Raw genomic sequence first — 14528 nt, 5'->3', positions numbered from 1 at the left:
GGAAGGAAAAACCTACTTTTATCATTGAACTGCCAGATTTGAATCTTAAAATTTGGCTTGAAATTCACCAGTGGTGAAGAGATGGCCAGCCATGCAGCATCCACTGAACTCTTACGTGTTTCTCTTTCTTCACTAGCCCAGGGCGAGCGGAGGAGAGAAGCTCCTTGTGAAGCATATCCCTTGTCCCCTGGTTCTGCCTGGGCCGCTGGGAAATGGAATGAGATGCGTTTGAGGAGAGCGTACCTGTGAGTGGGGCTCGATGGTACGTAGTACTAGGTGGGGTCTCGGGGTATGGTGTCACTAGAGGTTAGAGGACACGCTCTCTGCCCCTGAGGATACAGTCTGAAACCCGCCCCTGCAGGGACCTGGCTGAGCGGGCGCCACCGGCTCCATACTCAGGAATTTGACTGATAACCTGGTTAGATTTAGTTCTGTCCTTAATGTTAATCATTAATAACATGGGGGGCATAAAGGGTAATCAACCAGAAAACAAGATAGTGAGATCCCACACTACCACTAAGTAGCCTGGAAACTTCCAGAAAGTTCTGTAAATGCTAGGGCCTCACTTTCTTCACTTATCAAGTTAAAGGGCTACAGTTCTGGCTTTAATGGTCTGGGATCCACAGAGATGGTATTGTGCAAGCAACTCCATGAGCTTCTCAAAAAAAAAAAAGAGGAGAGAGGTAGTATTATTACACAAACATCCATCATCTGACTGGTATTTCTTACAGGGGCAGTTATACATTTATTAGAAGGTGAGAGATATAATCACAAAAGGAAGTCCATGTATTATGTTAGTAAATGATATGACTCTCACTATAGCCACCACTTAAGAACTTCCCGCCTCACATATATAAAAGTTAAAAGAGAGCTAGGAGTCCTATTTAGGATAAAGAAGTGACATTACAAAACATGGAGTGTATGTTGCAATTTCCCTACCTGCCTAGATTAAAAGAGGGTAACTTCAAAAGCTTCCGTGATTTATAGGTTTTCAAAAGGATGAAGATGGTGGTGAATAATCCAGTTATTATATTATTTGCTAAATCAACAGGATTACTTGCTATCCTCCTGACCTTAATTCTCAGACGTCTACAAACTAAAGAGTTTAGGACAAAAATAGCTCAATTCAGTCAAGCATTAATATTATTAAAGGAAACCCCCAGGAGGAATCCATACTAAGGCTAGCTATTTAGGAAAAAAGCAAACATGATTTTACCACCCAGTAAGAAATCACCAGTTGAATTCAGCCAATCAATTTGCCATTGACTAGAGTCATATATACCATTTTAAACATGTATTTTATAGAAGGAATCAATACAAGAATAATCTCAATGTGACTATTTTTGACTTCCAAATGATAAGCCATCATAATTTGCAGAAAGATGGTTTTAGTTCCCTTCTTTCTTGGGAATTACTCCCTTCCCCTTCAAGACCATATTCTTGAGGAAAATAATTTTTTAAAGCCAGTTAGTTTAGGGATGACTTGTACACAGAAACAGATGACTGAGAGGCTGGTTAGAATTCAGATTTTGTTTTAATATCACCTACCCTATCCCCTCCCACCCCCTAATACAACTCAAAGGTAAGTCCTGGCTTGATGATGTCATTAGCTTATCTCTCTTGCCAGGAAAATTCAGAGATAGTCATGTGACCCAGTTCTGGCCAATGAAATGAGAAGAAATCTTTGGCAGGGTCTTCTGATATAACTTCCCCACTTTTATCTTAGGAAGAAATTTAAGGTGAGAACAGTTCTACTTTTTGGCTTGAGTTTTCATGTGTTTAAGTGATGCCAAGAGCAATGGCAGCCATTTTGAGACCTTGAGAAGAGCTAACTGAGGCCAAGGTCAACAAACTGCAGACGGCAGAGTGGGGAGATGAGAAGAACCTGGGTCCTCGACAACATGAAACATTATTGAGCCATTAAATTAATCTCAGCACCTGCTACCTTGGGACTGCATCATGAAATACTACATTTTCCTTGTTGTATAAGCAAGTAGAGACAAGTTTTCTACTATTTACATCAAAGTTATCTTAACAAAGACACGAGATATAAGAAGTTATTTTATCACATGTAAGAGAAGAGCTCATCTTTAAACTGGGAGTGATTTTACTTGTTTGGATGAGCATATTTAAGTCCTCTGCTATTTCAATGTGTGCACTATTTTAAGAGTACTGGGTATAATATTACTTAATATTACCGAGAACAAATACTAAGTAACTCAACATTTTGTGTCACTAAATGTGAGGAATATCTTCTTGGAAGGAATAGTATTTAATCTGGGCCTGGAAGGATCAGTGCTGTTTGAACAGTTGGAGATGGGGTTCAAGGGCACTCTAGAGACTTTGAAGGGTAACCGTGTGTTTGGGGGTAAGTCATGGTGGACAGATAAGGCTGGAGCTGGTTAGGTGCAGACTGTGGAGTATCTGTAATGCCTCGCTGAGAAGTTTGGGCTTCCCCTCCTCAGTGGGGAGAAACCTTAGATTTGAGCGGGTCGCCACCTGTTGGTTCTGGATGACGTGGTAAAGCCCCTAGGATGCATTTTGTCTATCTTTTTGCATCGTTTCATGAAAGAGGTACATGATTTTAATGACAAGAAAAATCCATTTTCCATTCTAATTTGGATTCTGTATTTCAAAGTGACTGGTTAAGTAGCTATTGTTTTCCAAAACGTTCAAAACCAGATGCAAGCTCTCTAGAGAGACTACTTGGAGACCAGAAAACAACCTGTGTAAGACAGTCAAGCTCAGACACCGGGGTGTTGGCGGGCATGCCAGTTAGGTGGAGGGTCTGATACTCTGGAAAGGAAGAGATATCTTGCCTGTGTCTGCAAAGAGATGTCTCGGTGGAAAAGGGCATTGGGGAAAAGCTGCTTAGAGCCTTGGGACAGAATGAGACTGGAGATGAGTGTCCAGAAAGAGAAGCTCGAACTGTGAGGTTCTATTTTAAGTGCCTGGGAATAGACTTTCTTCAGTCGTGTTACTGATGAAGAAAGGGAAACAGAGCAGAGAAGAGATATGACCATATTTCTTGGAGCTTTTCATTTGCTTACTGCTTTACGTTTTCTTTCATATCAAAAAGGAATTGACCTTAAAGATAACCTGGAATGAACATGAGGCATCGTGACTTCCCTGCTGGTAGAGATGGGCTAGAAGGAGACGTTGCTGAACCTCAGCCCTGTCATTAAGAGTACTAAATCCAGCAGACCAGGCTACTCAAAGAGTAGCTCTCCCCTGGCTGCCTCTTCCAAGGATACCAGGCGGTGAACACAGTGAAATCACACACAGCACCAAGGTATCATCCAGTTGAAGACCTGGGAATTGTTTCTGTGTCTCTTTTAGAGCAAAGAAGCACTTCCCAGAACCCCCCAGCAGATGTCCTCTTGCCTGGAGTTGGCCAGTACTGGTCACCTGCTATTTCTGAACCAAGCCCTGGACAAAAGAAGGAGTGGACCAAACAGATTTAGACTATGTAGGATTTACCCTCGGGCCACAAGGGAGCTAAAGGAATGGCTAGGAGGTAGGGAGAGTGAAGGAAGGGGACCTGGGACAGCAGTGTCAGCTGCAAGAAGGGACCAGGAAAGGCGTACTGCAGAGTGACCGAGAGCTCAGGCTCTGGAAGGAGGCAGGCCTGCTTTCTCAACCGAGCTCCATAGCTGGCTTCCCTAAGCCTTGGTTTCTGGGGGAGCAATAGGGCTGTTGTGGCAAAGAGACTCCAGGTAAAGTTGGCATTATGCTTTGTGCATAATAAGCCCTCGGTAGATGTTTGATGCTATTGTTGTTGCTGATACTGTTGTTATTAATAAAAGTAACTGAGCTCCTCTCCTGGAGGAGCTCACAGGACTCCACATGTCATGACCAAAGCTGTCACAAGGCAGGAGGTGACTTCTTACAGGAAGCACATCTTCCCCCCTTAATGCCAAAGGAAGGAGAGAGGCTCTGTAAGGACTGCTTGCTCTGTAAGGACTGCTTTCCTTGTTGCACACGACTTGCCTCTATTCCCATAAGGATAGCTCAGCTAGGGCGGGGATTTGGGAGGGGGCTCCTGCAGCAGCATCCTCCTGGAGGTGGCTGGGCCCCAAGGCCTGGGGACAAGGGAGCACAGCACACCCTCTCACCTCTGTCAGTAGGCGCAAATGGGGCGCTGGGGATGCTCTCACCCAAATTCATCACCGTGGACAGGGTGGTCGGGCACCAGCGGGGTCCAACAGGTTATGAACCTTCCCTATGGTGTAGTCTATTTTCCTGCCATTTCCACACATTAACTAGATGACAGTCAAGAGGCCGGGCATTTCCTTAACATTCACAAGCAAATCTCAGCGGTTCCGCCGTTCTCAGCACCCTTACCCGCATTTCTATTTCCAAACAGAGGACCACTCGGGCCCTCAGCGTCGGCGCAGGTCAGGCCGGGTCCGAGCTGGGGCGGCGCAGGGGTGCGGGAGGGGAGCCACCGCCCGCCGGGCGGTTCATTGTGTCGGCGGCGGCGGCGCCCCGGGCCTCCGCCCGCAGCCGGCGGCAGGGCGGACGCAGGCAGCTGAGACGGGCAAGCCATTTGCATTCCCGGCAGTCATTTTTATACGCGGAGGTAATGAAGTTGTCAGCAGTGCCCCGAGTGTGGCAGAGCCTGAGATTCCAATAGAGCTGCCCGGCCCGCCCTGCCCCCCCGCGTCCGCGAGTCCCGGGAAGCGCGCCCGGCCCCGCTTTCCCCCGGGCGGCCGAGGCCACCGTGCCCGCCCTCGTGCACCGCCCCGCGCGCCGCACCCCGCTCCTGCTCTCCCCCGGGCGCCGCAGCTCTCTTCCCTTCCTTCCCCCTCGTCTTTGTCTGGTTTCCTCTCCGCGCACCCCCTCCCGCTCCGCGTCGCTGGGAAAGACTCAGCCCCAGAGACCAGCGACTCTACCCGGACTGGCTGCCCGCGACCTCCCGCACCCCAGACCCTGGCGCGCTGCCCGCTGACAGCACGTTTGGGGGAGAGGTAGTGGCAGCGAGGCGACGCCACCCTCGACTTGCCATTCAGCTCACTTCACCTGCCCCAGCAGCTCCTGGCTCTCTTCTTCAGGCCCATCTCCGAGAGATAGGACCTGAGACTGAGTTATCATTGTGGCCTGAAGTGGTTTTTTTCCCCTTTCTGAATCCCTATGTGTACTTATGTTTATGATGACAAAGCCCAAAACCCACCTGCCTACTCAGGGTGCTAAGCAAAGGCAGGTTCAGCACTGGTAAGGAAGTGAGGTGGAAAGCTAGACACACACCTGCTTTGAGATAGGTAGGTGACGGAGGACAGCTGGCCGAGAAGCCACTGGAACGCATTTTCCTAGGGCTCTGTAGCTGTGCTGTGCGCGGGGGCAGCCACTGGCCACGAGGTTCCTGAGCACCTGGAATGTGGCTAAAATCCTCGCTGAGACAGACTGTACACGGAAAGTACAGGCTGGACTGCAAAGGCTGTATGAATATGAAGGGGTGTTAGCTGTCTCATTATTTTCCAGTACTGATTGGCTCTTGAAGTCATACTATTTTGGATGTCTTGGGGAAATATAATATGTTATTAAAATCTATTAAATCTGATTCTTTGTACCTTTTTAAAAAAAACATTTTATTTATTCATTTCTAGAGAGAGGGGAAGGGAGGGGGAGAGAGAGGGAAACAAGGAGGTGTGGTTGCCGCTCTCACGCCCCCGGCTGGGGACCTGGCCCACAACCCGGTCATGTGCCCTGCCTGGGAATCACACTGGTGATCTTTCAGTTCCCAGGCAGATGCTCAACCCTCTGGGGCTGAGCCACACCAGCCAGGGCTGATTCTTTTTACCTTTTAAAATATGTGGCTACAAGAGATTTAAAATGACGGATGTGGCTCGCCTTGTATTTATATTGGGTTGTCTTGGTCTAGAGGCTTAAAATGGAGCTTGTCTCCATCCAACCCTCTCACTTTCCTCTGCAGGTGCTTTGGAACAGAGCAGGGAGAGGGGGAAGGTTCTTGGATATTAGGCATCAAACGCCCCGGAAAATAATTAGGAAGTAATTGGGATTACACCGAAAACCTTGACAACACTGAGCAGAAGCGGTTTCGATTGCATAAACTGGGCTGTTTTCTTTTTGTTCACCATGACGAAAGACCCCCATTCCCACCACAGTTGTGCCACTATTCCATGGACCAATTGTCCGTGTGCGCCGTTGGGCCTCTAGGAGTGTTTTGAGCCTTTTAGGAGTTATTTGTTGCACGCTAAACTTGCTGACATGCCACTCAGAAGAGTGAATACTGTGTATGCACTGTAACAACTCTCTCATAAGTATTTTTGGTGTACATTGTTCCTTAGCATGCGCAGGCTGCAGAGTAAGGGCTCCCGGAGTGGGCATCCACACGATGCGCTGCAAATGATCCAGGCACGGGGGAGTCCCTGGGTGTGCATCGACTCCACACACGGCCACCGCTCCTGCAGGGCTTTTATGGGGAAGCTCGCCAATGATCCGTGCATTAAGGACTCCCTAAATACACATTGACACGATAGACTGGAGTTGTTTGGGTCTCTCGTAGCAATGATCCGGGGATAATGGCGGTGTCTTATGCACTTGCATTGAGATTGCAGTGCTCACGATCTTAATGGGAGAACCAGAACTGCCCCAGTTGAGTCCCATTGTGACTCCTGGTGCAGAGTGCATGGTTCTTTGACCTCCTGCGTCTTGACCATGTGGCGTTGCTAGTGTTTGTTGATGTTTTAACTGATGCAAGAGAGTTAGCTGCCCACCCCCCAAATGTGCTTTTTGTAATTCAACACCTGGATTGGGGTGGGGGTCCATGTACTGATGGTTTCATGGGTTAATAATATGCTAAAGACCTTGGAAAGGTTATATTTAAAGTAAAAAGGTGGTTTGGACAAAGTTTGGGAGATGTGTATGAGTTTGAGAGTTAATATGGAAAAAAATAACCTCAGTCCTGAGAAAATCTAGTCGACTAAACTGAAATAGAAAAAACAAGAAGGCAGGAAAAAGATGGGAGACACTGTTAGAAACCATAAGTCATATATTCAATGGTAAAATAATGGAAACACTGCAGAAGTGTGTGAAATTAAACATGAAATTCTCCCATCCCTTCTTCTATGCCATCCACTGTTTTTTAATTTAATCTTTACTTTTCCCATTACCATTTAGTCCCCTTTGATCCCCCTCCCCCGAGTCATCACCACACTGGTATCCATGTCCACGAGGCCTTTTTCCTTTTTGCTCAGTCCCTCCACACCCTGACCTCCCTTCCCCACTAGCTCTCCTCCTGTTCTCCATCTATGAGTCTGTCCCCATTTTCCTTGTGAGTTCAGTTTGTTAATTAGATTCCACATGAGTTAAATCATACGGTATTTGTCTTTCTCTGACTGGCATATTTCACTTAGCACAATGTTCTCCAGGTCCATCTATACTGTTGCAAAGGGTTAAATTTTCTTTTTGTGGCTGAGTAGTATTCCACTGTGTAAATGTCCCATAGTTGTTTTATCTACTTACCTACCGATGGACACTTGGGCTGCTTCCATATCTTGGTGATTATAAATAATGATGCAATGAACATAGGGGTGCTTTTGTTCTGTTGAATTCATGTTTTGGGTACCTTTGGATATATTCCCAGAAGTGGGATAGTTGGGTCAAAAGGCAGATCCATTTTTAATTTTTTGAGGCATCTCCATACCACTTCCCACAGTGGCTGCACCAGGCTGCATTCCCACCAACAGTGCAAAAGGGTTCCCCTTTCTCCATATCCTCGCCAGCACTTGTTTTTTGATTGATTGATGATAGCCCTTCTGACAGGTGTGAAATGGTATCTCATTGTGGTTTTGATTTGCATCGCTCTGATGATTAGTGCCATTGAGTATCTTTTCAAATGTCTATTGGCCATCTGTATGTTCTCTTTGGAGAAGTGTCAGTGTCTATTCAGGTCCTTTGCCCATTTTTAAATTGGGTTGTTTGTTTTTTGTGGTGTTGAGTTTTGTAAGTTCTTTATAAATTTTGGGTATTAACCCCTTATCGGATGTATTGGCAAATATATTCTCCCATACTGTGGGTTGTCTTTTTATTTTGTTGGTGATTTCCTTTGCTGTGGAAGAACTTTTTAGTTTGACGTAGTCCTATTTGTTTATTTTTTCTTTTGTTTCCTTTGCCGGGGGAGATATATCTGATAAAGTATTGCTTTGAGCAATGTCCGAGATTTTGCTGCCTATGTTTTCTTCTAGAATTTTTATGGTTTCGGGTCTAACATTTAAGTCTTTGATCCATTTTGAATTTATTCTTGTGTGTGGTGTAAGAAGGTGGTCTACTGTCATTTTTCTGCATATATCTGTGCAATCTTCCCAACACCATTCATTGAACAAATTATCTTTAGCCCATTGTATGTGCTTGCTTCCTCTGTTGGATACTAACTGACTATAAAGACGTGGGTTTATTTCTTGGCTCTCTCTTCTGTCCCATTGGCCCATTGTGTCTGTTTTTATGCCAGTACCAGGCTTTGCCATCCTCTGTTATAACTTCTCTGAATAATTTTAACATTGTTTCATATTTTATACATATACAAATGTAGGTATCTCTTCTTTGTTCACACAAATGGGTACATCCCAAACATCACTCTTCAGTGCCTTGGATTTTGAGTTAATAGTACGTGAACATCTTTTCTTTTCAGAACATGTAGATCTGTTGCATCCTTTGTAATGACTGCATGGAATTCCAAGGTATGGATGTCCTAGTTTTTAAATTCATGCCATTTCAACCATCACTGCGATGAATATCCTTATAGATTTGCAGATTTGTGCCCATATGTTCACAGGATAAATTGTTGGCAGTGGAAATGCTGGGACAAGGGGATGCACATTTAAAATGGTGATACATATTGCCAAGCTGATAACTGGAATGAGTGTACTACCTTACACTCCAACCAACAGTACATTATTTTCCCGCTCTGGGCCAGCACAGCATGCCAGTGTGGAGAGCACTTCCAACGTGTGTGAGTGAATTTTCCCACCAGGTTTTCTGCTCAGCTGTGTGGTGAGCACACCGGGGGCTGTGATAGTTGCAGCGAAGTGCAGAAGTCAGACTGCAATGTAGGAAGTCCTGTTAGTCGCAATAAGAAACGATTGCTCCACAGGGCACACTGAGACCAGCTGAATTTTGATAATAGGCTATCAATATGGGAAGACTGGAATTAGATCATGTTAACTCATCGTGCAACAAATATTTTTTTTGGAAGTTAAAAGTGCTTTCTCCACTGGATTGTAGGCTCCTTGAGATCAAAAGCTTTCTCTCCTCTTAAAAAGAAAGGTTTTATTTATTTTTAGAGAGAGGGGAAGGGAGGGAGAAAGAGGAGGGAAACATCAATGTGTGGTTGCCTCTTGCTTGCCCCCTACTGGGGACCTGGCCCACAACCCAGTCATGTGCCCTGATTCTCCTGACTGGGAATCAAACCGGTGACCCGTTGGTTCACAGGCCAGCACTCAGTCCACTGAGCCACACGAGCCAGGGCTAAAGCTTGCTCTTTTCATCAATGTGGCTTCCCCAGAGTTATGGAATGGAACCTGGCCAAATGTTTTTTTTCCCTTTCTTTTCTGTTGTTTATTATTTTTTAAAAATTTGGCCATTTATCGTCTACCATATTCCTGGCTGTACTTGAAGCTGGAGATTCAAGATGGCTGACATTTAATCGCTGTTCCCAGCAGCTCCAGGTGGGAGACACAGAGAGCCGTAAAACAGTTTGAAAATGCACATAGTACAACAAAGCGAACAATGAGCAACTAACTGTGATGGAGTAAAAGTTTCCCCAAAGTTCAGTGTTGGAACGGGTCTTGGAAGATGATTTGGGAATGGTTTCCAGACTAGCAAGGAAGGACTGCTAGACAGAGGAAACCACAATGGGAGGGGTGGAGCTTTGTGGGAATGTTGGCGTGAATGGCTCCCTAGGGTGTGTGTCCAAAGGAGCGAGTCGCCGCTTACTTAGGAGGGGGCCTGGAGTCAGATGTCCCAGAGCATAACGGAAGTGAGACACAGGGAAGAAGTAGGGTTCTCATTCTGACTCTGTATCTGAATTGTAGTGGGGCATTAGGAAGCCATGGAAATCCTGTGACTTTAAAGCACCTCATTAGTAAAATGGGATGTTTATTTAGGTTACATCATTTCTAATATATTTTTTCAGCTTTAAAATGCTACAGCCTTGAGCTGCGGGATTTGAGCTTGCCTGTAAAACCTTCATCTGTCCTGTGTGCCGCGGAGCACTGTGTGATATCTTGGGGTAGTCCTTTAAGATGGTAGTAAATAGCAGTTAAAATTTGCTGGACATAACTCACCTGGCCACTTCCTGTGATTTCAAACACTGCACATACCTTTAGGGAAAAACAAAACAAAACAAAAACAAATGACAACAACAACAAAAAACAAGTGAGAGCAAAGACTAATGAGAATGAAGAAGAAAACAAAACAACAGCACACAGTACACATCTTTTGATAGTTATTCTTCATGTGCAACTAAATCCTATCTTCACTGAAAGTTGTAGACACTGCTTAAGTGGTTTCACTGAAGTATATTGCAATATTGGATGTCAAATGTCCTGTTTCTTGGAATTCACATGCTGAGTGAATTTCATTGGATTTGATAAGCATGCCATCCATCTCCCCATCTGTGATTGGGGGAAACATTTTGACTGAGGCAATGTCTACAGAGACAGAGAACCCTATGACCTATTGATGAGAGACCTCCCTCCAAGCTGACAGTAATCCTCTTTGAGAATTATTACCCAGCCCATCTTGCCCAAAAGAATGGGGAACTTGAATTAAGTCTGTGCTGACTTCCAGATGAACTGGATGTAATTCCCCCAGTTTTTAGGCTCAGGGCTTTCCAAGTTGTGTTGAGCCTATCTAGAAGCAAACAAAATCAACATAAGCAGCCTTCCGAAAGGACCCAGCATGTGCCACAACAACATATCTTGTGACCAGTGAGTGACTTGCCTAAAATCGGGGAGTTCAGTGAAATTACTGTTACTAAAGAAAGATGTCTTGCCAGTCCTATCGGTCAGTGTCCAGAGTCTTGAGTTTTATAGATGAAAGCAGGAGGTCTAAGAGGCTCCGGGGCAACCTCTCAGAGGAGAGCCATCTGTCCCACATGCTGATTTTGGGGATTTCCAGAATAGCTTCCTATGAGATGATCTCACATGTGGAATCCACAGAAACAGCCTCAAAGAGGAACTCCTAGTGGAACCAAACTTGATATTTTCATTGGCACGGGGCAAGGCCTGGGCACTGAAAATAAATTCTGATTTTCTCAGGAATCACACAATAGCACAAGGTTCTTGGGAATATGAAGAGTGAGAATTCTTACCGCCTGGGCGGGTAGGCGACAATCCCATGTCATTGTCAGGATTTGGGGGACATGCAATCCTTGTTCAGACAGCAGAGTCTTTCATCAATGGTCCACTCCCAGATTCGAAGAGGAAAGTAAAGACTTGGGGGGAAGAATGGCCATTGTGAAACAGTGTGTCCCTTAACCAGTCTGAGGTAAGGCCATGCACGGTCCGAGCATGTCATGTGACCATTGGCTGTCAGGAAGCTCATGCATTTTTATATCAGTGAAGACCAGGAGGTCCAAGAGTACCCATGTGGGGACCATGAGCAACAGATGAAAGTACTGCCCGTTGTTAGTACCTAACTGATGAGAAGTTGTCCTAAAATTTTTTTCATGGCCATTTACCAAGAACATTGAGACTAAGTTCACGTTAGTTGTACAATTGATAGTTCTGGAGCTATATTGTCACCGAAGTTTGTGTCCTTCTTGGGGAAACTGGAGAAAGAACAAAGTCATATCATTATGTATCAAAGTTATATAACTTAGAATTAGTATCCAAAAATTCTTATGTTCTTCTGATGGAACAAAGTGACTAGACTATAACTAGGTGTTTAATAGGCATTGATCAAATAATGAGTGAAGAAGGAAGTAAGGAATGACTCATTTTTAGATAAACAATGAAGAGGTAACAGAACTGCTTTTTAATCTAATATAGAACACCTACGTATGAAGAGAGAAAGGCCTGAGAGCCTAAACATATAGGTAGTAGGACCTAGCTACTTGTCACTAAAAGTTGGGAAAAAAGGAAAAGCACAATTAGAAAAACTGATCAGTTTCTAAGGTCTTCAGGTCCTCTGAAAAATCCAATTGTAGGAAGATCTCTCAGACTACATTTAAGTCTAAACATCGTCAATAAACTTGAAATCTTGGGTTTTTAATCCAACAAGATGGTTTTGTGTAAGTCACCCATACCTAGTGAACTGTACTAGTGTCTCAGTACTTAAAGCCTGTGAAGCTCATAGCACTAAAGCGAAAACTGGGGGAACAAAGAGCCCATAATAGAAACTTGCAAAGGTTATTCCAACTTTATGAGAAAAGTAGATTGCCAAGATAAAGCAGAAAAGTTCCAATAAGGAGTCAGAATTTTTTTTCACCTTAGAAGACATACGTGGCATCTTCAGTAAATGAAAGTTGGACTGCACACAGATTGAATTCCTGTAAGAGTCATTTAACTGCAGAAGACAGAGCCCCCCACCCCTCATTTCATTCACATCCAGGGGCTGCAGAGAATTCAGTGTCATGCCCACAATTGTTTTCTTGACATAAAATGCAAGAGACCTCGAGGAGAAAATCTAGATAATATTATAGTTTCATTTGGCACCAGTATTTTAGCATCAGATCTTAGGGGGGCCACCAAAGCTATGAGACAGAGAAAGCAATTCTTCGGTGGTTAATATGCTGCTTTACAGATGTACTGGATATTTCTGCATCTCCTAGTAAAATCAAGGTAGTCTCCCAGTGTACTTTTTTGTAGGTTAAAATGTTTAGTGATTGAATATGTTACTACAGTAGTTTTCAAAGTAGGGTTAGCGGGAGGGACACATCAAGATGCTTGTAAAATTACAAAGGTAGATTCCTTTACCCCTGAAATCAGCAATAAACCTCCCTCAGTGATTCTTAAGCGCAGCCAACTCGAGAACCCTGTGGTTGGGATTGCAATGACGTGATCTAAAGTGATTGGTCAGTGCCTTCAAATATTGAAAGTTATTTGCTGGAGGACATAGGCCTGGTTAAACAAATACTTATTTTTAAAAAGAAAAACAGCTTTACTGTTTTTCTCAATAAAAAATGATATTTGCTCATGTAGAAAAAATCAAACAATGTTGGAGGATATAAAGAAGAAACTATTTATATATTCCTTTTAGATTAGTGATATTAACTCTTCAAAGTGATATTTGTTGCAAATAATTTTCTATTTGTCACTTAAAAATGACAGGGATTTTACACCTTTTTGTAAAGTAAAATTTATCAGATTTCCCTATTTATATGTATTATTTTCACTTATGATAAGAAAGGCTGCCGTTGTCCCTGGATAATAAAAATCTTCATCTTTCCCCCCTGTTACTTTTATAGTTCCAATTTTTACATTTAAATTGTTGATCCCTCTGGAATTTAACTCAGTTTAAAGAATGAAGCTGGGATCCAGCTCTATTTATTCTTTCCAAATGGCTGGCTAGTTTTTTTTCAAGACCAATTCTTTAATAATTTATCATATTCCCACGGATATAAAATGCTCCTTCCATTATGTACTAAATGTCCGTATAGACTTTCTACCATGGTCATTTGATCCCTCTGTATTTCTGTGCCAGGACCACACATTTTAATATCTCATTACTGTTTGTTTTTAGAAATTTCCTGGCTCTTCTTGAATGTTTATTCTTCCAGATGAACTTCAGAATCATTTTTCAAAGTTTCAGAGAAAATCCTGTTGGGATTTTCGTTAGAATTGCATTTAATTTATAGATTAGTTTGGGGGAGAGAATTGGCTTCTTTGCAATTCTGAGTCTTGTGCGAGAATGAGACACGGTTTTCCAATTGTTCCAGGCTTTGTCTGAAATGTCCCTCAGCGTGTGTCTCCTAAATAGATTTTGTCCGTTTCTTGTAAAGCTTGTTTCTGGGTATTTTACGGGGTTTTGATGGTTTCGTGATTAACCATATGGTGTTTAGGTATGGGCTTAACATAATCTACCTTCTGGCAGCAAGGGAATGTAAGCTTGGAGCTGGATTGCTGTGTTTGAGGGAGTCAGTCTACAATGGAAGCCTGTGTTTTGGAGACAAACCCGAGTGGATCTTTGCTATAACTTCTAGGTTGCCGTGAAGCTTTGGGAAGATTCTCCTCTCTGAGCTCCTTTTCCCATCTGTGCAATGAGAAACCTGGCAGGGCTTGGTAAACATCAGCTATAATACTTGAATCCCCTAATGGGAGGGTTAGCGCTTACTGCATCCTCAGATATGGGAGCTGTTCTGAGGGCCAGGCTAAGGAGTTCATTTCAAAATTCTTTACAAGGTTGGGATTCCTTAAAGCTTTCGAAAATCTATTTGTATCCAGAGATTTAAAACATGCTCTAAAACAAGCACTGTTCGAAGAGCCTTCTCTCTCTGGCCCCCCTTCCCATCATAGTACATTTGACGTGAACAGAGAGCTCATCCTGTGAGTGTCTGGTTCTGAGCA

At 43.8% G+C, this 14528-nt stretch overlaps 1 long non-coding RNA gene across 3 annotated transcripts in view; it reads left to right on the top strand.

Annotated features, from left to right (window-relative positions):
* The window catches only part of LOC123811064, a 66552-nt gene that overhangs the window by 9317 nt on the left and 42707 nt on the right, over nt 1–14528 (top strand). For all 3 annotated transcript variants that reach the window (XR_006784344.1, XR_006784343.1, XR_006784342.1), the window contains one exon: nt 137–262. This is a non-coding gene — a long non-coding RNA (uncharacterized LOC123811064). The remainder of the gene's footprint in view (nt 1–136; nt 263–14528) is intronic.

Source organism: Phyllostomus hastatus, unplaced genomic scaffold (assembly GCF_019186645.2).
Source record: "Phyllostomus hastatus isolate PE091 unplaced genomic scaffold, TTU_PhHast_1.1 phas_scaffold_78, whole genome shotgun sequence".
In the NCBI taxonomy this organism is placed as follows: domain Eukaryota; kingdom Metazoa; phylum Chordata; class Mammalia; order Chiroptera; family Phyllostomidae; genus Phyllostomus; species Phyllostomus hastatus.
This window is presented reverse-complemented; position numbering and strand designations above follow the sequence as displayed.